Source organism: Alligator sinensis, unplaced genomic scaffold, assembly GCF_000455745.1.
Source record: "Alligator sinensis unplaced genomic scaffold, ASM45574v1 scaffold975_1, whole genome shotgun sequence".
Classification (NCBI taxonomy): domain Eukaryota; kingdom Metazoa; phylum Chordata; order Crocodylia; family Alligatoridae; genus Alligator; species Alligator sinensis.
Window position 1 is genome coordinate 2,063,374 of NW_005842068.1, and position 6,513 is coordinate 2,069,886.

At 42.9% G+C, this 6,513-nt stretch overlaps 2 long non-coding RNA genes across 2 annotated transcripts in view; both read right to left on the bottom strand.

Annotated features, from left to right (window-relative positions):
- Positions 1-1,516: 1,516 nt before the first annotated feature.
- On the bottom strand, positions 1,517-3,419 carry LOC102377097. Its single transcript, XR_323806.1, has 3 exons — positions 3,084-3,419; positions 2,875-2,982; positions 1,517-1,760 (listed from the first exon to the last, which is right to left on the bottom strand). It is a non-coding gene; the product is annotated as an uncharacterized LOC102377097 (long non-coding RNA).
- A 607-nt stretch (positions 3,420-4,026) lies between these two features.
- Positions 4,027-6,513, bottom strand: part of LOC102377263 — a 10,048-nt gene continuing 7,561 nt past the window's right edge. The window contains exon 4 of the long non-coding RNA XR_323807.1: positions 4,027-5,214. This is a non-coding gene — a long non-coding RNA (uncharacterized LOC102377263). The remainder of the gene's footprint in view (positions 5,215-6,513) is intronic.

Sequence of the window (6,513 nt, forward strand, 5' to 3'; positions counted from 1 at the left end):
ATTACTATGGGTACATACAGACTTAGTTCACCTAGGTGTGGCCCATTATGTGCTGCCTACAGAGGCAGGTCCTCATGCCTGAATGGCTTGGTCACTGCTCACCATCACACTTAAAGGCAGAGGAGACACAGCCCCTGCCTCCCTCCAGCCATTTCTGGCCAGCCTCTTATTGCACAATGCTCCCTGCAGGAACTGCACAGTGGTCCATAGCCTGGAAAAACTTCAGTTTGGCATGATCAGGGGTTGCCCCAGGAGTGCCCCAGGGAGTGGGAGCATGCAGGGTAGCCAGGGCTGAGGATAGCAAATGCCAGGGTGCATGGGAGTCTGCAAGGGCAGAAGGTAGAGGCAGCAGCCCCCAGTACATGCATGATGTAGGGCAAAATTGGGATTTAGCGGGAACAGGGTGGTTTCACATGATTAGGGATGCTGAGTGTGCTAGGAGTTGGGTAGGATGGGGCAGTGGGAAGATGACAGGACTTAGATTGATATAAGCAGAAAAAAAAAAAGGCCTCTAGATCATTGTTGCTAGTCTACATTAGGAACTCCCTTGTGCTACATCCCACGAAATATGCTTATTTGGTAGGGGTGTGAAAAGCAGGTCATGTTCAATTGGGATCCAGCCCAGTTTGGGGAACAATGATTTGATTAATTGATTCAGATCACTGTCCCAGTTCAATTCAGCCGAATCTAAATCTGAAGATTCAATGCTGATTCGGAGAATCAGTGATTCAGCTATAGACACAGCTTTAAATGTTTTTTCTACATACCTCAAGGTACCAGGCATGGCTTGTGAATGCTGAGATGGTGAGGCACAAGGGGATACTGGGTGCTGCCCCAGACCCAGGAGGCACCAGTCACTGAGCCGGGAGGCGGGATTCTGGCCCACTTCCAGGTCCACCATTGAGAGCACTGGGGACCCCGCCCCCCATGCTCCCATAGGACACTCCATCCACCCCACCATCTCAGCATTCACGAGCTGCCGGGTATCTTGAGGTACGTAGAAAAAAAAACAGTTAAAGCTGTGTCTATGGCTGAATCATAATCTCTCCAAATCTCTCTGAATCAATTCAGAGGGTTCCGATTCGATTCGAAGAGATTAAAGGGTCTCCCAATTCAATTCGGATTTAGAGATTTGACCACTGAATCTGGTCAAATCGAATCAGTGACCAAAGCTTTGAACAGCCCTATTAATTAATCATTGGGATAACCCCTCACTTTGTCTTATCAGTTTGTAAGATTGGCACATGGGTAAACGAAGTCTGTATGTACTCATAGTATGTGCCCATAGTAATTCAAATTACTATCCCTACATTTATTCCAAACCCATTTATCTTGAAGCTGGTATTTTTTTATCCCCCCTTTCAAATTAACAAGGTTTTACTGCACTGAGTTTCAGAACAGACACATGTTCAACAATGCCTCATTTTGCAGAGAAAATGACACTGAGCATGAGTAGGCATTCCCAAACATGCCAGAGGACGAGTAGACAGACATGACATCAGGTAAAATTTGGGATTGTGATTTTTACAACAGTTTCACAGAACAACAACAACAACAACTGGTTCATTCCTGCTCTACATCTAAGTTACAGAGCAAAAGAGTGAAAGGATTAACATTTAGCATCATATCACATCTTTATTTGTTATGGCCTCTACTTGGGCAATTTCAACTTCTCATCCTACATTGGTCTTGCTTCTGCTTTCTTATGCAGAAGATCAGTTCCTCCATGGACTCTAAATCAAGTCTGTCCTGTGTCTCAGCTGAAAAAAAAAAAAATCAAGGCCCATAAGAGTTTTCTAAGAATTATTGTTACCATAGTCTCAGAGTCCACAGTACAAATACTCCTTAATTACAAAACAGGAAAACTCAATAAAGGGACATTAATTAATTCTCATAACAATTCCCAGTTATGTGGGGCTTGGTTTTAATAAGCAAAATGGAAAATTATTGATTTAATGCAAATGCATCTAGATAGGGCTGTCAAGATATCCTACAAATCACAAAGTTACATCTGCAGCATGAACAAAGGAAATAATTATTTTCTAAAGGAAGACCTGTTTTACCTTCTGGCAATTAGTGAAGAATGTTCTTCCAATTAATACACCTCAGGAAATAGAAAATCTTGCCAATATTTTATTTTTTCCCAGAATTGAAAAGCACCAGCGAGAGATAAAGGCAAACTATGAAATTACACCGAAATTTCATTAAGAGTTTGCAATGGAATAGAAAGCTGCTTAGCTAATCCACCCCACTCTTCCACCTTGTTTGGAGCTCAAATAATTTGTTATAATGATGATAAATAACCAGTGGACAAGGTTCTTTCAACTCTTACCAAATTATACAGAAAGAAAATAAAAGTCTACATCCCCTTGGCTTTTGCTACTGAAAGAAAAAAAAAAAAAAAAACAATTAAAAGGGCCCAGAAATCTCTGGCTTCAGTAGGCGTGTGAGACAGAAACTGGTCCCACTTACATACTGTGAAGAGATCACCTCAACAGGAGGTATGGAAAGACATCACAGTACAATCTGTTATCAAGCAGCTTATGCAGAGTTGTATGTATTTTCTGATCTGGCAGCAACATGGCTGGACAGGAAAATTTCTCTGTTCACATCCAACTCCTAGTTCCTTGCAGGTCATGAAAGAGAGCTATGAGTGGAAGTATGTGTCACATCAACCTGGCTTACCAGCTAATTATTTCTCCCATGGTTCAGAACACTCCAATTTTTGCAAGCCTTCCCAGTGCACAACAATAGTAATTCTGGCAGCTAGTAACAGAAAAAAGAGAAGTGCACCCAAAGAAAAGAGCAGTTTTCCAAGCCTAGCAAGACTAGAAATGGGGAATGACAGCTGGAATCAATTAAAAATCAAACTACCATGTTTGTTCATCAAAATCTTCAGCACAATAAGGTTTGGTTAATTTAATGTCTTTTGTCTGTGCAAAGACTAAATTTTTGCCTGCCCTTTGTTCTTCCAACTTAGAGCTGCAAGAAAGAAAAAAAAAAATATGTAGCTTAGTAATTGCTTTCTTCTTAAATAGGCATGTCTGGATACTTGGATCAAGCTAAACTCACATGACACTTACCTCAAGCTCTCTCACCATCTGTTACAATTTTCAGAGCACTTCATTTGTAGCCTTGAAGGAGAAAGAATGGCCTTGTGATTAAAGTTCTGGGCCTCCAGATCTGGGTTTTTACTCTCTTTGGGCATCTATACATATGCTCCAGAGTGGAGGGGTGGGCAACACTTCAACATGTATTCTGCACCCCATGCTTCAAAATGGTATTGGGGGCAATTTAACTATAGTTCGTTCAACAAGCTTTAGTTAAAGCAGCTGGGCCACCACTTTGAAAGGTGGGGAAGCTAAATACATGTGACATGGAGGCTGCTGGAACACAGTAATTAGCACGTTCCAGCAGACTTGATTAATCAAGCCTTTTATGCTTCAGTTCCACAACTAAAGATAAGACTTCCCTGCCTTCTAGAGAGAGAGGGGTACATTCATAAATATTCATGAGCCTCTCAGACACTGCAGTAACAGTGGTGATATAGGCAGGCAGACAGCCCACATAGTTGGAGCAGTGTCCTCCACAGACAAGCATCATTTTAGGCATCCAAGGATTTTCACAGCAATTTAAGTTTAAGTGCATTTACCAAGACCCTTTTTACATGCTATGGATACTGAATGTTTTCCCCTCCAGCGCACCATAAAGTTGCTACATGATTGATTACAATCCTTCTGTAAATGATATGCTCTTTACAAGTGTCTGTTTCCTTTCCACTGGGAAGCTCCCTCAAGACAGAATGTTGTACTCACATTTCAAGATTGAATTCATCAAAGTTATTGCAAAAAAACACTTTCCAGGTTGTGTCATTAAAGCAGTATTTGACATTCTTTGTTTGTATCACAGGCATTACAGTGTACAACGTCATTAGCAGACACTTGAAAACTGCCCTTCCTAGACAAATTGAATTGTAATTTATGAGGATGTGTTTTGGAAACTACCCAAGAACCAAAAGCCACAAGATATAAAAAAGGAAGCTGGAAACATTCAAGATTAAAGTACAGTTGGTTTTTTTTTTTGGTTTTTTTTTGGTTTTTGTTGTTTTTTTTTTACAGTCTATAGTACTTACGGCAGGATAAAGCTCAAAGGTAAAAAGAACACATGGAGTATAAAATGGTCGTTACTCTCAGACAGTACTCCCTGGAATAGTGCATCCTGTGCCTGTCCTGGGGAATAGATGACTCTCGAGGTCCTTTCAAAGGCCATGATTCTAATGCCAGGGGATCTAATGAAATACTAGGGTATTAGGGAGAAGCATATGAAAATGTATTTCTATTTTTATTTGTATTATGGTAGCACCTAGTGAAATTAGAGGCCTGTCATTATAGACCCTGTACAAAAACAAGAAACTGTCCCTTCACTAAATAATTTTCCATTGACATAGATAGGGCAATGAAAATCTTATACCCATTTTACAGATACAGGAACAAAGATTAAAGGATAGCTCCAAGGCCACCCTGGAAATCTGTGGAAGAGTTAAGATCCCATTGCATATGTCTTAATCACATGACTAAACTTTTTTCTAGTAATGGCAAATAGAGCTGGATAGAACAATTTTTAACAAGTCATTTATTTGCCAAAATCTATAGCTTCGTAGTGGCTGTAAATCTGTCAATTCAGGTTGAATTTGCCAAAAAAAACAACAACAACAACAACATGGCAAAACATTTCAGAAATATCCACAAAGAAAAGTGTCAACACTCCCCAGAGTTTTCATCTTTGGGCGTGTGAAATAAGAGCCAAGAAAATAAAGGGACAGATTTAGGTCAATTAATCACAGAGTACTTATGACAATACCATTCCCTGTTATAGCATGTACAGAGCAGAGAAATCAAAATTATCAAACTACTCAACAGTCATCTCAGGTTTAGATTGTCAACTGGACCACAAGCTACAAGGCAGTGATGGGAGCATCATGTTCAGCTACTTTTACTCGCTACCCCATTTATTTCTCAGTTGACAGGGTATGACCTTCAGTGCAAATGTGCAGTCATATTAAAACTCATGCCTCTGTATCCAGAGCAAGATGCCTTTTCTGCTCTTCTAGTGTTCCTCTCATCCACATAGTAGACAGGTCTATTGGCTCACAAGCAAACAATAAATAGGCTTCAAATTGCTGGATCTCTGTAGCAAGCGGCACCCATTGAGCTCCTGTAAAATAATCGCACAAAGACAAAAGCTAAGGAATCAATATGAAGGCCAAAATATATTTTTTTTTAAGTTGACTGTACTCTAGAAACAAATCTGATACAAGCCTCAATGGCTCACCAAAAACATCCGGGAATGTCTCCTTGCTAAAAAGGAGGCTTACTCCCAATGGAAAGGAGGGGTCATCACCAAGGAGGACTATTTGGCAGTTGCTTGGGGGTGTAGGGGGGTAGTTAGGAAGGCCAAGGCAGAGATGGAACTGGGACTAGCTTCCTGGATTAAGGACAACAAGAAGTCCTTTTTTAAATACATAGGGAGTAAAAAGAAGGCCCCGGGTAATGTGGGGCCCTTGCAGGACGCGACGGGGAATCTGGTTGTCACACCAGACGACAAAGCCAACATATTTAATGATTTCTTTGCCTCTGTCTTCCTCAGTAAGGACCAGAACTGCCACCTCCCTGCCAGGCCCCCATCGGGCCCCGAGGGAGGCACACCTGAGCCCAGAGTAAGTGAGGATCTAGTTAGGGAACTGCTGGAGGGGCTGGACGTTTTTAAGTCAGCGGGTCCGGATGATCTCCACCCTAGAGTTCTAAAGGAACTGGCCGGGGTCATTGCGAGTCCCCGGGCGCAGCTTTATGAGCACTCGTGGTGCTCTGGAGAGGTGCCGGAGGACTGGAAGAGGGCCAACGTGGTTCCCATCTTCAAAAAGGGGAGGAAGGAGGACCCGGGAAACTATAGGCCAGTCAGTCTTACCTCGATCCTGGGCAAGCTGTTCACGAAAATTATTCTGGCACACATCCAGGAGGGGCCAGCAGGAAAATGCATGCTCAGGGGCAATCAGCACGGGTTCATCAGCGGCAGGTCATGTCAGACCAACCTGGTGGCCTTCTACGATCAGGTCACTAAATCATTGGATGCAGGGGTAGCAGTGGATATAGTCTTCCTGGACTTCCGGAAGGCTTTCGACACTGTCTCTCACCCCGTTCTCATTAGGAAACTGGGGGACTGTGGCGTAGACACCCACAAAGTCCAATGGGTCGCCAACTGGCTAGAGAGCCGCACCCAGAGGGTGGTAGTGAATGGGTCCTTCTCGGCCTGGAAGGACATGGGCAGTGGGGTCCCGCAGGGCTCGGTCCTCGGGCCCGCCCTGTTCAACATCTTCATCAGTGATTTGGATGAGGGGGTGCAAAGCACCCTGTTCAAATTTGCTGATGATACCAAGATGTGGGGGGATGTGGGCACAATAGAAGGGAGCAACAGGCTACAGTCGGACCTTGACAGGTTACAAGGATGGGCGGAGAA